This window comes from Microtus ochrogaster, chromosome 7, assembly GCF_000317375.1.
Source record: "Microtus ochrogaster isolate Prairie Vole_2 chromosome 7, MicOch1.0, whole genome shotgun sequence".
Taxonomy (NCBI): domain Eukaryota; kingdom Metazoa; phylum Chordata; class Mammalia; order Rodentia; family Cricetidae; genus Microtus; species Microtus ochrogaster.
The window spans coordinates 67,442,441-67,462,112 of NC_022014.1; positions in this window are offsets into that span (position 1 = coordinate 67,442,441).

Consider the following 19,672-nt stretch of genomic DNA (forward strand, 5'->3'; position numbering starts at 1 on the left):
AGATCCGCCTGCCTCTGCCTCCCAAGTGCTGGGATTAAAGGCGTGCACCACCACCGCCCGGCTTCTTTGTTCAAGGAGATAAACAGATTAAAAAAGAAGGTGGTAACCTCAGGGTAAGAGTCCACTCAGCTAAATTTCTAACTTATGAAAAGGAACTGAAGAAAAGCTTAGAGCCCAATGTTGTGTTGCACACCCATAAACTCAGTACTGAGATGGCAGATGCTGGCCAGTCTCTGATACTGAGGCCAGCATGGGCTAAAGGACAAGTTCAGGACAGCCAAGTTTAGGCAGTGAAGGACAATAAGCTTGTGAGGGTATAACTGTACAAGGGAATCATGTTCCAGCTTTAGTAAGCAGCAAAACATGGCAGCTTCATTCATGTGGTTCTGGCTTTAGAGTTCAGGATGAAAGAAACAGGTTATGGAATTTATTGTCATGCCTAAAGAAAGCTGCTGAGGTGTCCCTGCATGGAGGTCTAGAGAGGCCACTGTGTGAAACTGTGAAGATGAAGTCTAGATTGCAAAATTTGAGAGATGCAAAAGTAATAGGATATCTGCCTAGGAGAGTTGCTAACAGGGAGTGAAACTATCCCAAGAGAAAGACATGCATAGCAGTCAACAAAGCTGAACAGAGAGAGTTGGAGATATGGAGAGCATTTAGACATCAGACACGGAGATGCAGAGTTTGGAGTTTGCCCAGCTTTTTGGTGTTGCTTTAGTCCATTGGTTCCTCACTATACTTCCTCTGCTCCATTTTGGAATGGTAATATATACGCTGTGTCATTGTATGTTGGAAGGATGTGATCCAGTTTTTGATGTTGATTTTATAGGAGATAAAATTTGAGAGATTGTATGAATTATCAGGAGAGAGTTTGAACTTTGGATTTTTAAACAAAGTCTATCTGTGATAGACTATGGGTACTTTAGAAATTCAACAAAATAAATTTTGCATTATGATAAGGCTATAAGCTTTTTGGGGACAACAAAATGAAGTGTAGTAGTTTGAAAGAAAATAGCCCCGAAAGGAAAGGAACTATTAGGAGGTGTGGCCTTGTTGGAGGAAGTGTGTCACTGAGGAGGCAGGCTTTGAAGTCTCTTTTGCCCAAGGTTCCCTCAGAATGACTTTTAGTGGATTTCTTGTTCTTCTGAGTTAAGATGTAGCACTCTTAGCTCCAGTACCATGCATGTTTGCCTGCACACACTGCCATGCTCCCTGTCATGATGATAATGGACTGAACCCCTGAAACTGTAATTAAGCCCTCTCAATGAAATGTTTTCTTGGTAAGAGTTATTGTAGTCATAGTGCCTCTTTGCAGCAATAGAAACCAAATTAAGACAAATGGGAAATATATAGGGCAACAAGACATTGATGGAGTTTCTATCTTAGGGGAAATTCTTCACTCAACAAGAAGGCTAGAGTGGCCATTTCAAGACAACAAACATTTATATATTCTGCAACTGTATATGCAGAACACTTGCATGTGCTGCCTCTGGAAAGACAAGGTACGTGAAGATACTTTCACTGGGCGTGCTGAGTGAATGGCATGCAAGGCTACACCACGATGCATGTTGTAGAGTGAGAAACTTTGGGGCCAAGGCTCAACTCCAGGACACATAAGCATGTTCTTGTTTAGGGCAGGTATGTATTTCGGGGCAAGAGATATCCCGATCATCTCCTGAGGGATATCACTGTGACAAAGCTCCCAATTGTCCTGTCTAAGGAGAAAATAGAGGACGAGGTAAGAGCTCAGGATGCTGAAATGGTGGAATGACATGGAGCTGAAATAAAACTAACAACAGAAGCTCTTTGAGGATTTATAATGTACACACTTCTGCTAATTTTGTTATGCCAACACTTGAAGCCACCTGGCGGTTTCATGCTTGTGGATGGAGCCTGTTGTTTAATGGAGAGATGCAGGATGAGAAAAGCAGAAGAGACAGGATACACATGGCTATTATATCTTACTTATGGAAATGAGAGCAATAAATCACACTGTTAAAACTGAATTATTAACTTGGAATTCATTTTACACTGAAATATCTTCACTCCACAAACACTGAAATTTCAACATATGAACTGGAAACTATGCCTGGCTTTTGTCTTCTTTCTCACAAGGCTGGGCATCCACAAATGGAACAGATATTTAACACATACACACTTTTTTGTTTGTCTCCCTGAGGAAATGGGAATCTCATTGAGCTCAATAAATGTGTTGTGTTGATATATGGAAGAGGAAGAACTGACACCGGGGCTGGGTCATAGTACAACCGGTTAACTGCTTGAGCAAATATGGTCACCTGAGTTCAACCCCCAGAACTCATTTAAAATTAAATCGGGCCAGGAATGGTATTTTATAATCCCAGAACTGGAGTTGGAAAACAGGTAGAAGCCTCTTCTTCATCCTCATGTTCCCCTACATGAATGCACATTCACATGTGAACAGAGAGAAGATATGAGGTAATGTATTGTGACATAGTACTATGCTAAGATTATAAACTGCTAGACTAGGGGTATGGGACGTAGGAGAGAACTTATTTGAAACTGACCAAAGCTTGAGCTCAACTCTTAGATTCATTTATCGCCCTAAATAAATGACACCAACATATTAAAGGTGTTAGGAATAGGGAATTAAATATTTTATAAATTAGAAATGAGATAGTTTGAGTGTTTTTTTAAATATAGAAAGGATTTTGATGGTCATAAAATGTTTGGCAAAAAGACAAATTTCAATCATGTAAACCAAATGATAGCAAGGGGAGGAGATATGAATTTTTTCATTAAAAGTAAGAGAAACAATGCCACTGTTGATTTACTCCCAGAACTGTCAAATTGTAAACCCAGCCTTTAGTCCTTAATGTCTGAAACTTGTATTGAAGCCTGGAAGGACGCTTCATTTACCACCAGGTTAGAATATTTTTTTTTTCAGAGCAAGTTGTCTACATTGTCAAAATGTGAAATTAAGGGTTGGAGAGGTGACTCAGTGTTTACATGTTTGTTATACAAGCAAGAGGCCCTGAGGGAGTTTGGCTCCCCAAAACCCACATGAATGCTGGATGACCACGGTAGCTAACTTGTAATTTCAGATTCAGGAAGTTGAGACAGGGGAATGACGTCATGGAACAAACAAGCCTCATTACATCTGTGAACTTTGGATTTGATAGAGACTCTGAGTGTGGGAGCCACCTAGGAAGACTTCAGGCAACAAGCCCAGGCTTCCCCATGTAACTACACACATGTGCATGTGTGTTTCCACACATACACGGAATACTGCACATGTATGAACACTATCACACATTAAAAGATGACAAAGTTAAAAGTCAAGTTATTTTAGAAGGCATAATGCCAACCACATCTTTCTGCCTTTCACTTCACAGCTCTAATCCCCGAAAGTGACTGCTGAAATGTTTGTAACTAATATCTTCTTTGACTCATATTCATCTTCATAAGTTTTCTATGGCAAGCTTTTATCATTTTCAGGAACTGTGAATTTGATACCATGCAGGAATTACACTGCAGCTGCAGGAAGGCAGATACTTAGCTCCTATAATCATCCTCACTCTAAAATTTCCTTTGCAATTTTTTGTGATGTGTTTATATCATTTAGAACTGGTTATAGTTTGTTGGTTGGTTTGGTTTTTTTGTGTTTTTTTTTCTTTTTTTGGTGTGTGTATGTGTGCATCTAACTCAGTGGCTATATTACTTTCAGTCCCTTCTGCTAATGGAAACATATGCTAGGATAAAATTTCTGTCTTAGATAAAATTTGTTGTGTCATCATCTTTGCCTTCATGCTGTTTTTCAAGGGCATTGGCTGTTATTATTATTATTTTTTGTCTATGACTCTAATGCTTTGCTCATTATCCGTACCATCCTCTCCTTTCACTCATTCCTTAATAGTTTATCTGGAAGGATCTTTTTCCTCAGTGACCACCTGATGAAAGCCGGTCTTCTCTAGGGTTGTTTCTAGAAATTCCCTTCCTTATCCTCCTGTTGTGGAGCACTATTATCTAGAAATTTAGATCTTTTCAGATTTCAGCAACACTACTTGATATCTTCATAAAAGTATGAGAAACAACGGAGTTAAAAACCCATCAATCTTCTCTAACGTTTCATTTTACTGGTGAGAAACTTAGGAGTCTCATGATGACAAAATGGCTCTCCCACAGTCTCTCAGTTGGGTGTGGCAGAGCAGTCATTGGAATATATCTTGTCTGTGTTGAAAAAGCTTTTCAACACTTTCTGAACACTGGGGATAGAAACATTTCCCTATCTAGTTCCTACTTCTGAACATGTTGATTTCTTTTTTCTATAGATCTTATTATTTTTCTCCTGTATCACCAGTAGCTGTTATTTCTGAAGGGGATGGATACCCTCATAGACACCATTTTAAAAGCTACCCAGTTCTTTCCCGTGTACATCCCTAATGTGGGAAGTCCTTCTGTCTGTGTGCTGCTTTTTTTTGGTAAGTGAATAAAAAAACTGCCTTGGCCTGTTAATAGCGCAGAACTTAGGTAGGCGGGGAAGATGGAATTAAATTATGAGAGCAAGAAAGCAGAGTCACAGAGACGCCATGGATCGGCTGCCAGAGATAGACATGCTTGGACTTTGCTAGTAGGCCACGACTTTGTGGTGATACACAGATTAATAGAAATGGGATAAATCAAGATGTAAAAGTTAGCCAATAAGACGTTAGAGCTAATGGGCTAAGCATTGATTTAACTAATACGGTTTCTGTGTGGTTATTTTGGTTCTGGGAGGCCAGGACGAACAAGTGGCTCCCTGTAACACATCCCTGCTGAGCAGGTTTCTTAAAATACTGCCATTGACCCTCCTTTGTAGTAGGTTGATTATACTTGTCAGGTAACAACCTGTCAATGTTTCTGAAGTCGAACATGCCCAGACTGATGAATGGGGTCATTTTAGCTACTTCATGCTTTCCTTACGCTTTTGATTTGTGTATGACACTAAGCCAGGAAATGAACTGTGTGACTTCCTGAATCAATAATCACCGATCCTCATGTACTGGCCTTTCTGGAGATACTTTGCAATAAGCGTCATTGCAGCCGTGATTAACATAGCTAGAACTGTTTCAAACAGCTGTGCAACTATTACAAACACCAATTAAAGTGCAGCTCCAGATGTTCAACACTCAGAACTACAACACTACAAGGTGGCTGCTGCATGGAACCGGGTACATAAAAGCTGTCAGGTTTAGCATATCTTATGAGTGTCAGGACAAGGCCACTAATCTTACCCTCACACCTGTGTTTTTGATACCCAGGCTATCTGAAAGCCTTGCTCACATATTCCATAGAAGAGGAAGACTGGTTACTCACAGAAAGATCCTCCTTTCATTGGGGCTGTGATGTCTAAGACGGATAGTGATGCAGCTTTCCTGCATCTCTTACGTATTTTCTTCCTACTGGAGCCTGCTTCCTGCCAATGTGACGCCAGAATTTCAGACATAGGGAAATGCTTTACTGAACACTCATAGTTAAGTTGCTGCTGCAGAACTAATTCACTCAAAGTTGGGTTGTTAACTAGGGCCATGCATTGTCTATGAAGACAAGAACACTAATCTCTTCTTGATTGTTATGCACCATGTGATATACTTTTTAATCTTTTCTCACCTGGAGTGTCAGGTGTCTGTTACCGGCCTCTGTCAGGATGTGTGTCAACTCCAAAGGAAGAGTCCTGATTCATCATGCATTGGGTCTTCTGTTTGTATGACGAATTGCCCTAGGTTTGGGTCAAATAACATACATTTTAAGTCTTTCAGTAAACAACTGAGAAGTCTCACACAGGTCTAAACTGGATAAAGACCAGCTGTGTGTTTCTATGGACGCTCTCGCTTGTGGTCTCTTTCTTCACTGGTTTCAACTTCTAAACATAAAGTTTGTTTGCTTTTTTATCTGCTTACTTACTTGCTCATGTGTGTGTACATATGTGTCAATGTTTCATATCTTCCCCATTTTCTCTGCACTGTTATTTTCAAGACAAAAATCTCACTATTTGGCTTCAAGTGGAATGGGACTTACAGTGTAGTTCTCACTGGTCTCGAACCCAGTTTCCTACATTCCAAGTCTGCAGGTGAGAACCATTGTACTTGGCTTCCTCCCTACAATTGAACCAGGTTTAAATAATTTTGAGCTTATTTTTAAAATTCGTTCTCAAAGTAATATATCCCATATCTCCTTCTGTAATGAGCTTTAGCAAGAACTTTGATCACTCCAAACAAGAGGTCTCCACTGATGAAACTTCTGCCTCAATTTGTATTTCTTTATAACACAGTCATGGCCTACTTTTTTCTCAGACCCAGCTTTAGCTAATGTTAATTTGAACAACTGTATGTTAATATCATCTTGCAGACAACACTACTACAGGACTTGTGGTCTTTGCATGAGGCTCAGAGAGATTAAATGAGATTAAAGATGTTATCCAAGGTGTATTAAGCAGAACCAAATAGCATTGTTGATTCCAAGGTCAGTGGGCCTGTATGACTAGCTTAGAGACTATCATCTACTGTTCTGCTATTGGAGAACGAACTGGATTTCACTTCTATCTGACCTACCACAAGTTTGCAGTTTTATCTTATTGCTCATGATATTTATTCTTTGTAGCAGTTTTTGTCCTCAAACCATCCCTGCCAACAAACACAAAACCCAACTTTATTTTTTTTTAATTTATTTATTTATTGAGGATTTCCGCCTCCTCCCCGCCACCTCCCCCCACCACCCTCCCCCACCCCCAAAAAAAAAACACACCCCCATCAGCCCGAAGAGCCATCAGGGCTCCCTGACCTGTGGGAAGTCCAAGGACCGCCCACCTCCATCCAGGTTTAGTAAGTTGAGCATCCAAACCGCCCAGGCCCCCCCAAAGCCAGCACGTGCAGTAGGATCAAAAACCCATTGCCCTTGTTCTTGAGTTCTCTGTAGTCCTCATTGTCCGCTATGTTCAGCAAGTCCGGTTTTATCCCATGCTTTCAGCTGGCCTTGGTGAATTCCCGAAAGAACATCCCCATTGTCTCAGAATGTGGGTGTACCCCTCGCGGTCCTGAGTTCCTTGCTCGTGCTCCCCCTCCTTCTGCTCCTGATTTGGACCTTGAGATTTCTGTCCGGTGCTCCAATTTGGGTCTCTGTCTCTGTCTCCTTTCATCGCCTGATGAAGAAAACCCAACTTTAAAGCCCAGTACATAAATAGCAATCTCTGTAAAGTCATTTACCTTTTCTTCCTCTTTATTTCTTCTTGTCTTAACTTTCTTTAAAAGCTTATTAAGAGTTTAATTAAAATAATTTGGATTATTGACTCAGACTACTGGGTTTTTATTTTTTGGCACTGACAGTTGTGCTAATTTTCAGCAAATGAATCCAGACTTCCTCATCTGTAAAATGGGATTGGGGCAGTACCTATTTTTCAGACTATTGTGAAGATCTGATTGGTTAACATTAATCAGGAACTTAAAATTATGCATCTTCCTCAAAATAACCATACATTTTAGCTTAGCATTCTAATCTCAACTTTGCAACTTTTACATTTTTCTTAGAAATGTTTTTGAATATATAGGCAAGTGTCATCAGCAGCGCACCCCCAAATCACAAATATGTATTTTCATATCACATATGATTTGAGGGGTGCCTTTCTATCTAGTTTGACGCTAGAAGATAATTATGTGCACACTTAAAGTACATTACACAACCGGATCCTATTCTGCTCCTGGATTTCATCTTAGCAACCCTTCTTTTGTATTCCAAAGTGCTCCTCAGTCTTTTATGGTTTTTCCAGCTGATTCCTTGCTTGTCACATAAACATTATCCTGTTGAGTCTTATAATATAGATGGAAACACAAAACACTTTGCACTTTTTCCTCTGGCGGGATGGTAGGAAGCCTTTACCACTATGAAATAAAAGTCAATGGAATTTCAAATTTATCATTCAATAAGAACAATAACCAGAATAGAGCATGATAATTTTTGTGAAGGAACTTGAAGCCTTCAAATATTTGTTTTATTACCTTAGAAGTTCTATTATCAGTAGAAGTTCCTGTAAAAATCATATATTTGGAATATCAAAATAGTTATTGGTGCAGGTTTTCTTGGTTGACAATCTCAATACTCATTTCCACTTTCTTTTCCCTTGCCATCTTTTCTCAGCTGCCTTTCCTGCTACAGGCAGTCAGTCATAGGTCACATTTCTGTGTCAGGAACTGTAAATAGATATGATTAGAGAACGGACTCCCTGGAAACGTTTTTTTTCTTTTATTAATAAAACAGTTAAGTCAGCATTCATTATATATTTTTTCTTTCTTTGCATGCCTCAAAAATAATGATTCTAAATTTGCAGCAATAGTCTAGTAAGCATGAGAGAATAAAACTCAAAAGAATTAGAGACTTGGAACCAGTATTTGTAGACACTGAACCAGCGATATCAGCTGTTTATCTCTGGACTTCTTATAATTAAAAAAAATCTTCTTAATAATATGTGTATTTAAATTCTTTTATTTAGAATAACTAAGAATATATATAAAAAGGGAAGATTTAAACTAAAGATAAGCTTACATCCATCAGTTGCTAAATATTAAATACAACCTTATGTGACCTTAGAGGAGAAGCTATTATTGCCACATTCCTAAACAAGTAAAATCTATAATCATATCCTAATACTTATTCTTATTGCCTCCAAAATTCAGCTTTCTTGACTCAAAATTAGCTTCAAAAACATTACATTGTCAAAGATTGTATCTATTTGAAGTAAAAGAATTTGTAAATGTACTATTTCCTTTAAACTATAAAGTAAATTAAAGTTACAAGAATAACTTTTCAAGAAACATCTCTGTGTGTGTCTGTCTGTCTATCTTTCTATCAATCTATCAATCATCTATCCATCCATCCATCCATCCATCCATTTAGCTACCTATCTAATCTATATTTCATCTCTTTCTACACACACACACACACACACACACACACACACACTGACACACTGAATCAGAAGTCAGACACTTTTGATGCTGGGGCAAGCTAATGGAAAAGTACTAGAGGATACTGGAATGAGAAATCATCACTGTATAAACTGGTCTCTATTCTTACTCAAAGACTGGGGGAATGAAGCACTAGTCAGTTATGACATTTGACATTCTAAATTTGTGAAGGTTTTTATGCTGAAGGAGCAGAAAGGAATAATAAGTGTACATTTTGTCAACTCCTTAAGTAAAGAGAGGTCAGAAGCTGATTGTTGTCTCCTTGGAGCAAAGGAGAATTCTAACAGTGCATCACTCAAGAGTTCTAGAAGAATAAAACTAGAAAGGCTTTGCATTTTTATGAACTTTTCTGTTTTCAGTTTCTATATCACATAATAAGGTCTCCGTATGTTTAATTATATTCATTTTTGCTGATGAAGACCAAACCATCTATAATCCATTTGCATGTGATTTTATTAAAGAATATTTTGCATTTGATCTTTTCTTAAAAACAAAAGAATGGACTTCACTTAATAATCTTGTGATCAACAGAGTAAATACAAACACTCCTATGATGAAGAATTTAATTGGCCAGGACGGTTTATTTGGAAAATTACTTGAAATGAAGCTATAACGGCAAGAGATAATCACAAACGTGGGGCTTGGTGATGTCCCATGGCTGCCTCTCAGTGCAGCGTGGCATGCATTTTAATAAGAATCATGTAGACTTGTTGGAATTACTGTGATGTCAATAATCATTCCAGTCATCTCTCTGTCTTATTTGAACCCATTGTCCCTGTGGGTCTAAAAACACTCATATTAAATTGGGCTTTGTGGTATACCCTTTGAAATTTGTATCCGTGCTACAATAACTAAATCCTAAAATGGGGGAAATAGCTGCCCATTTAGTGATTTGATTGCTCTTTCTAGAACACATGGAAACTACTTTTAAGATTATTGCACCACTTTTGACTTCCTTTTCCCCGTACAATACAATTCCCCCTCTTTAGCACAGAGTCATAATGACCTCAACTTTCTCCCTAACCTCTATTCCCCATCATTTCTCTCAAAGCTTTTGGCATTTCATTCCACACACAAGTTACCTCCATTTTACCTCTCACCTCCGCTTGGATGTCTCGGCACCTCATAGATGGCTCCTTTTACACAAGAACTCACCCTCGCCGCTTCTCTGCCTTGAACACATTTCCCATTCCTTGCACATGATACAGTCAGAAAAGCCTTTCAGAATGCCAGTACAATGTGATGTCTCTCTCTTTTGTGCTCCCCAACAGCTTGCTTTTAATTGGTACACTATTATATCATGGCAGACTCTTGTGTTAACCTGTCTTTGTTTGGCACCAGGCTAGGAAATCCTTGAAAATGAGGTTCATGCTTATTAGTGAATACCATATTGCTTTGGTAGGAGTATCCAGGAGCTGGGGAGAGAATAAATAAACAACAGTCTGGTCTAGCCAGTGTCTCTGTGCATACTTACAGTCTTTCCAAGTCCCCTCAATTCTAGCCATTTTAATATCATTACCCTACAGTTTTTAGATACCCAATCAAATTATGTTGCCAAATAGTGAAGGTAAAAAAGATAAATGATACAAAAGACAGAATTCCAGTATACTTGTGGCTCCAGTCTTTAGATATTAATCTACTGAGCACCTCTATTTTGGCACAAAAAAAAAAAACTGATTCCTGGGGGAAGAAAGTGTCATATTTTTTCTGTTATAATACTGCCACAGACACTTACTCAATTTTTGTTTATTCTTTATGTTATTCAAGTACTTGGTATTCAGTCAGTGCAACATTAGGAATATGTAGGTCACTATATACTATCTTCATGGGTTGTTGGCAAAAGTCCCCACCTCCAAAAGTGCACGATTCTGTGTGCACGTATACAATCTGTAACAGGAAAAAAAATCTTTCCACAGGATAATGACTTCAAATCATCAGAAGAATGAATTGCTACACAGCCAAAGCAAGACTTCATAACAGGGTAGTAGGGGAAGGGGGAGGGTGGACGGGAATGTGTGGGTGGCAACAGGAAACTCGGCACATGTTGCCCTTGCTGCATAAACTTATATGGGTCATTGAATTTTTGTGCTTAGTTGCCTCCTCTGTAAACTGTGATAGTACTCATCTAAAAGGCTGTTAATTAAAAGAGATATTTGTGAAGTTGGGGAGATGACATTCACCAACATAAACACACACACACACACACACACACACACACGGTGAATAGAGAGAGACAGAAAGAAACGCATAGAGAGGCTCTGTGAGAGACACAGAGAGAGGAGATTTGTAAGGCACTGTGTATGCTGTCGCTCCCATAGAGAACTCTGTTGTGTGTGTGCTGTGAAAGGCCAAGAATGGCTACCCCTGAATATGCTGTCTTCATCTGCTGATTTCTTCATAGTAAAAACATTTGTGGGATAGGAAATTAGGGGTGATTTTTTTGAGATATTCCTTAGCTATCTGGAGAGTAATTTTTTCTTTTTTTTTCTTTTTTCTTTTTTTGGTTTTTCGAGACAGGATTTCTCTGTGGCTTTGGAGCCTGTCCTGGAACTAGCTCTGTAGACCATGCTGGTCTCGAACTCACAGAGATCCGCCTGCCTCTGCCTCCCGAGTGCTGGGATTAAAGGCGTGCGCCACCATCGCCCGGCTTGGAGAGTAATTTTTTCAAAAGGACCCCAAAGACTCTTCCTAGCTAGGGGATATTTTTCTTACCACAGAAACAGAGAATAGCAAGCACTTGACTAGTTGAAAGAATAAATAACAATTGGGTGAGTATCACACAGTGCCACACCCAGGCTGGGCTTTTCCAATCATCTCTCTCAGGGTGCATTCATTTTTCTATTATTATGTACTTGCGTCTGAGTGCCAGGATGGTCTCTCTTTTCTCTCCTTTCTATATAGCCATGACAGCTCACTAGGATTTTGAACATTCACTTTTTTTTTCACTGTGATACCCCATACACACATGGTAAGTTTGTATACCTCCTTCTTTGCTCTAATATCAATTGTCTGATATCAATTTATTGAATAGGCTCAATGATCACATCTTGACTGCACATGAGGAAATCTTTTCTAATATTATATGATATTTCCTAACATCATAAATTATTGTGAATTATTATTAGAATTATTAAATTCTAGGACTGTAAAGCAGGTCATCTGGGAAGGGGTGCTTGTGGTGGTTTCACACATGGTGTAGGGTTTGATTAGAGAGTAAAAAGGAATTGCACCATTTTAGAACCTGAATCTTAAGCATGAAAAAATTAGCAATGCATTAAAAAGTCTAAAGTAGGTAAAATATCATCTTGAGTGTATGGTAGGTGTTTCATGAATTTCTTGTTGAAGAAATCAGCAAAAGTATAGAAAAGAGAACCTGAGATCTGAAGCAAATGAAACACCTCCAAGAGCTGTGTACTAAATTCAACACTAAAATTGATGTTAAAGTATTATGTGTAAAAATTTCCACTGGGGAATTTCAAGTAGAGCTTAGAATTTTGCATCCTAATTCCATCTACTTTGTCAATGCAATTTTTTTTTTGTGTATGCACATGTGTTCTTACATTTAAATCAAAGCTTACAGTGTAACAGATGAGTAACTTTTGAGAAAACCTCTTCAATTTGTATTGCAAAATTCGGATAACACAGTCAGATTTCAGGGTCATATAACATACTGTATGCATGCCTATTCTGTATTCTTATTTCTGCTACTTAATTTTGACAGCACAGGACAACATTAGTGAGCCATAACTTTTTAACTATTTCTTTTGCAAATCAGAGCAAAGATAGCAGGGAAATATTTGAGCTGAGACTGGGAACAATTGTTTTCTCAGAATAGAGATTCTGTGGTAGGATGGAAAGGGCTGGATTGGGGATTCAGATATACATTGGTGAATCCAGGCTTCATCCCTTAGTGCCAAAGAGACAATGCAAAGTTCTTGATCTTGGCTTGCTCCATATCCATTGTTTTTCTTCTCTGAAAACCACTATATTAGGGACTTTCCAGTATTATAATGAGAAACTCTATGCTAATGTCTGAAATAGAACTGGCCCTCAAAGGAATCTTGTAGGAGCCGGATAAGATCAAGGATAAGCAAGCTGGCTTTGAGTTACAAATGAAATCACAGCCTAGTTTTTTTTTATTTTATCAGTTTCTCATATACTGTTTAATTGAAGTCTTTTCCATATGTATGGTTATCTCATTTTTTTCCTAACTATGGTATTTTGTATGACATGCCAAGTTCAGTAATAGGCACTAAAAATAATTGTACCCTCAAAAATAATGGTTTTAATATTACCTATAAAATACAAGAAACTAGAAAAATATAATATGTACTAATGTCCTCTTCATTCAGGAATGGGGAATAGTGATGTCCTGAAGCAGCATCTCCCAAATTGACACATTTCCTCCAGGAGGGAGATGGAGGCTCCTGAGCAACAGGAGGTAAACAAAAGGTCACATGACTAGGAGATCATAGCCTTAAACACTTCTGAGGGTTCCGCTCCAGTCATATGAAATAGAGTAAAAACCTGCTGGGGAAGAAAGCCTGGCCAGCAAAGCCACAGGGATGAGAGATATCGAGAATGCAGAACTGTCTGCAAGCTGGGTAGAGACCTGGGTAGAGACGGAAGGAAGATTGGGGCTTCTGTGAGTCTTCACCAGGTTTGGGGTGCTGGAGTTGGGGTGTTGGGATGAGTTTTTCACCAATGCACCTGCTTTTGCATCATCCCTGTCCCTGTAAGTCTCTGTCAGTCTCTCACCCACACTCTGATTACAGTCTCAACCAAAAACCAAGTGACCCACTAAATTTGATATCAATGCATGCATTGTTTTTTTTTTCAGTTGTAGGTTCTCTTTGTGGAGTCACTAGATGTATATTTTGTGTCTCCCCAGAAAAGTTTGTCCCACAGCAAATGGAAGACTAAACACTAAAGGTTTTTTTCAAAGAAGAAGAAAGTGATGCTTCTTTCTACCCTAAACCAGACTCAGTGAAGAAAAAAAAATCAAAAAAGCAAGAGAGAGAGAGAGAGAGAGAGAGAGAGAGAGAGAGAAGGCAGGGGAAAAAAAGAAACAAGAGAAACCATCAACAAAACTTGTACTCCATTTTGGGTACATATACATACAAAACAATACCTAGTGGTTTGACTCTGTAACATCTGAGAAAAAAGAAGCCACTCATTCAAATTGGAAATATTTCATCACCTTACCAGAAGCTTACCGCTACGTTATATCATTCCAATTACCTATCTCTGGATAGGAAATATAACTAGCCAATATGATCAGACTCAATCAGTATAAATGCCAAGCACTTAGACAAGACATTAAACACGACAGCTTTACTTATCTGAAGGCTTAAATTGTCTTTGGTCATTTCCTACATGCGAGCACCCAAAGGAAATCTTTCAAACTGCATTTCAGCATTGAAGGTTTATGGTTAAGAGTAAACTAGGTGGGTTACTTCGTAAGAGAAAACCATCTTCATTGACAGGCCCCATACTGCAAAGGCTCCTCTAAAGACTCTATTTTCTACTTGGGCGAAGCAGAAAGCACTGAAGAAAGAGGCCATTACACACGGGACAGTCTTGAGTGGGCGTAGTGACTGCTATCAAATGTAATGCACTCTGCTGAACAGGAAAAGGGAGAGTCCTGTGAATATGATAGAGATTTTGTATTCTAGTGTAGGTTTGAAGGCTACCTTGTTAAGGTGGACATTGCTATAGATTAATGTTTAATTGTAATTTCTCCCACTAAAGTTTGATACATGATAGCACAGGAGAAGTAGAAGGTTCAACATAGATACAAGAGAGGGTTATTAATGGTGTACTGATGTGGGAGTGTCATATATCAATCTGTTGATTTCGTTGGTTAAGCAATAAAAAGGAACTGCTTGGCCTTATAGCTTAAAACGTAGGTGGGAGGAGTAAACAGAATAGAATGCTGGGAGGAAGAGGAAGTGAGCTCAGAGTCTCGACAGCTCTGCGCTCTGGAGGAGAGACACCATCCTCCCCTCTCCCAGGCAGACACACGCTATGAAGCTCTGACCCAGGATGGACATAGGCTAGAATCTTCCCGGTAAGACTGGTGCTCACAGATTATTAGAGATGGGTTGATCGGGATATCAGAATTAGCCAGTAAGGGCTGGAGCTAAAGGGCCAAGCAGTGTTTAAATGAATACAGTTTGTGTGTTGTTATTTCGGGCATAAGCTAGCAGGCGGCCGGGGTGCTGGGGACGCAGCCCCGCCGCTCCTATTACTACAGTGTACCCTTGGTCTGATTTTATTTTCTTAGGGGAAAATTCTTACAGCAGCACTATCAATTAGTTGATATTCTTGGCAGGTACAAATATTTTATATGGGTTATTATTGGGTTTATGCTAAAAAGAAACTGTTGAAAAGAAGGAAACCATAGTTTGTGTCCTAACTGCTTATAGTAATTATGCTAATTACATGTTACCATATAATTGTAAGTTTAAAGGATGTAAGTGTATAGGAATGTTATCTCAGGCAGTCTGGCTCCAGAAAGAAAGTTGGAAGGAAATATAGGGTCAAATGAGATTTACACAAAGAGAAACTTAAGTATATTTATCTCCTAAGAAAAAAAAAACAATAGAAGGGTCTTTGTATAGAGAATTTGCCCCCAGACTGTAGCTCAGCAGAGGATACTCAGGCCTAAGGAACCCATTCCATTCCACAGCTCGCGTTCTATCATATCAGGAGGGCAGGATCTCTGCTGATGGCAGTCAGTTTCACAGAAGGAAACAGTTTTCAGCGGATGACTTTTATTCAAAGAAAAGAGACTGGCAAGTATGAGATATGAGTGAGAATGTTGAGGTCTGGAGATCTATAGACCTGTTTGGGGCAGTTCTGTGAGGTAAGGAAGAAAGTGACATGACTAAGGAAATGGGAGTGCTGTAGTAAAGTGTAGCCTCACAGGAAGCGGAGAGTCAAAATTTCAATGGCACTAGTGAAACCGGATGCTGTTTTGTCCAGTGCATAGGAGCAGAGCAGCAGTAGTGGTAGGCAGATGGCAACCTAGTATCATGTTCTCAGTTAACGGAGTAGGGCACAATACATCTAACAAGTAGTATTGCTGAGGCATTGGACTTTTTGAATCTTTTAGTTTAAAAAGTTTAGTTTTTTTTTTTAAATTTATCTGCTTCAGTCAGTTTCTGGATGAAGGCTCTATGATGAGTGAAAGAAGGAGAGGAAACTGGCATTTATATATAAAATAAAAAAAGAAAAAAGATTGTTTTTTTAAAAAAATAAAATAATAAAAACGCACACACAAAGTTTTTTTTTATTATTTTATCTGCATGAGTGTTTTTCCTGTCTGTATGTATGTACTGCGTGTGTGTGTACAGTGTGGATAAAGGCAAAAATAAGGCATGGAATCCCTTGGAACTAGAGTTAGAAATGGTTGTAAGCTACCATGTGGGTGCTGGGAATCAAACCTGTGTTCTCTAGGAAGAGAAGCCAGTGTTTCTAATTGGGCAATCTCTCCAAGCCCTAAAATGGGTGTTTTCATGCACAACAAAGGACATATGATAAGAAGGAAAAGGTAGAGAATGTGTACCTAGGCATCTCATAGGTGTTAGGGTTTAGCTCTATAAAGCACCCCGATACACTGTGAAAGACATTCTTGGGCCGCATCTCCTTGTACCATTTGGGAAGATTATGGATCTCTTACAAGATGGTTTCACTTCCGGAATAGAGTCCCTAGAGGTGGCTCTTAAAGTTTTGTAATTGGCCCCCTTTTCTATTCAATCTTGGCTTTCTAAATCCTCTTGTACCAGAGTCACAGTAATTGAGCTCTGTGTAATAGGAAATACCTTTCAGAGAAGTGGCTTAGTTCGTCCACGGGTTTTCATTGTATACTGAGCATCAGGGATTCGAATCTAGCTACGTAGAGGCCAAATACAGTCTGCTTTTGTTATCATCTTCCTATGCTAAATCCATTCACAAAGGGTTGGAATTTGGAAACAAATTATGAATTTGAAATACAAATAAATGTGTTTTTAAAGTGAATTTTGGTGCCATTACACAAAATGTCTTAACACAGCTTTTTGATGCTTTAAGTTGGAATGTATGAGTTGAACATAAGTGTCCTCCCTTAGGCCAATGAGATGGCTCAGTGGTAGAGGAGCATGCTGATAAGTTTGATGGACTGAACCTGTTCTTCAGGACCCACTCAGTGTGGGAGAAGAACTCCAACTTCGACAAGCTCTCCTCTGCTACCGCCACACAACCTGTAAAATTTAAATAATAACAAAGCTGCTCTTACACGTTATAACTGTATGCTAAGCAGTCACTCCGTACTGATCTCCAGGATTTGAAACACTTCCATGTATGCTATGCAGTTCAGTGTTTGTAACTAGGTAGCAGCAAAGATATGCTGTTAATGTTCCTGTGTTAAATAAGGGGCAATGAAAGATTTCTAGAATCTGGATTAAAAATCTGAATGAGCTGTTTAATATTTTAAGATTCTATCCACCAGAGGACAGGAAGAATTTAACTTTACCAAAATTCAGAAAAGCTATATAAAGGCTATATTTACTTGACACCAAACATGGTCATGTGTAGCAATGCATTTTCAGGGACTCAAGTGTTTCTACACATTTATATAATCCCATCTAACATACAGAGGAAATGAAAATATGCTGTTCCTTTTCAACAGATTTTCTGAAATACTTTCATATCTTTCTTCAAGTATACAGCCCAGAGTTAGGAACAAATGACAGTTTACAGGCGAATGTTCAAAATTCTGTGCAGCGGTCTTGGCCTTTTGTTCTGCTCTGGACTCTCTTCATCTGTCCTATAGAAAATGAACCTGCTCTGTCCTGGATTCTCAGCAGGGGTCAGTTAAGCAAACTTTTCAAAGAAAATAAAAAGACATATGTACTATATATGTACATCTTGAGAGTATGATATGGCTGCTGATTCCTTACTCTCTTACCAATGTCTATGTCTTGAAATAATTTATTTTTTATTCTTTACAATGTATAAGGCATATATGTATGTATGCACCTGTATGTGTATGTCTTTGATAGTGTATACATGTGCATGTGACTACAGAGGCCACAGGCTGACATTTGATGTTTTCATGAGTTGCTTTCTACTTTACTTTTTGAGGTAGAATCTTTCACTAGAACTCACCAACTCAGCTACATTGACTGACCAGAACATTCCAGTGATCTTCCTGTCTCTGTCCAGTGGAAGCACTAGCGTTTCATATGTGTCCCATTTTCCTGGCTTTTACACGATCATCAGAAATCGGAACTCAGGTCATAATGATTGCACAGCTAAAATTTTACCAACGGACTGACTTCTCCGCTCCATCCTTTGTCCTTTAATTTTTATTTTATTTTTATTATTGCAATTTGTATAGGTGTGTTCGTGTATGTGCACATATGAGCCATGACATCTAGATGGAGGTTAGAGAGTAGCCAGTAAGAGTTGATTCTATTCTCTCTTTCCATCATGTGGGTCCCAGAGATCACCCCCAGACTCCGGTTATCAGGTTGGCAGCAAGTGCCTTTGCCTATGGAGTCAATCCCATCAGTCTTCGTTACCTTGATTACTTTGTTCCTTAGCTGAAAATCAAAATAGCAGAGTGGACAAATATTTTGCATTCTAAAAAGCCGATGGATACCCAATTTTGTTTTATTATCATAAATAAAGTTGTAAAAGGCAATTTAATTGTTTTCATGTAGAAGCCCTAATTTGGTATGTACAAAAGTGAATAAGGGACATCTAATGAAGGATCAAACGTAAGAGAAACAGCTGTGGTCCTTAAGGGGCTTGATTTCTTGTTAGAGAGACAAGACAATCATGTAAGAAGTGCTTAACAAAATCCTAGTGGTTTTAAGATTGAGAACAAAAACATGTGCCTCCAGGAATAGGTACAGTTCTGAGTTTAAGGAAATCGATAGCAGACAACACTTTTGGAAGCAATTTAGATATAATGAATTTAGAATTAGCCATAACACTATTCTCATCCTGTGCAATAAAAAATTAATCTGAGCAAAATTAAAACTTGTGGTAAACCTTAAAGGACAAGCAAATGTTATCAGCAGAAAACATTTAAAAGGTAACTAATATAACTCTCTGGCTGAAGTGCCAGGCACTGTTGGGGGCCAATGTCATTCAGGAAAAGAACTGGGTAAGAACTATTAAGTCACTATAAACGGTTTAAAACTCAGGGTTAAAGAGATAGGTCTGATAGTAAAATGCTTACTAGGCAAGGAGGAGAGCGATCTTCAGCAGGCACTGTGGTAAAAGAGGTACAGCAGTAAGTGCCTTTAATCCTTGTAATGGGGGGCACCAAGACACGAGGCAGGAGGGTCTCTGGAGTTAGTGGCCAACTTGACTTGTCAAATAGGTGAGCTCTTGGTTTAGTGAGAGGACGTGCATCAAAAACAATGAGATGGAAAGTGGTTGAGGAGGAAACCTAAAGTCAATCTATGACTAACACATACACACACAGTGTATGTGTGCTCAAAAGATAATATAAACTTGTTCCTTAATCTGAAAATTTTTATCAAGAATAAAGGTTCAAGGGCCAGATAGATGGCTCAGAAGTTAATAGTACCGTTGGTTTTTTTTTTTTTTTTTTTTTTTTTTTTGAGACAGGGTTTCTCTGTAGCTTTCGAGCCTGTCCTGGCACTATCTCCTGCCAACCCGTTACATCTCTTCCATCCTTT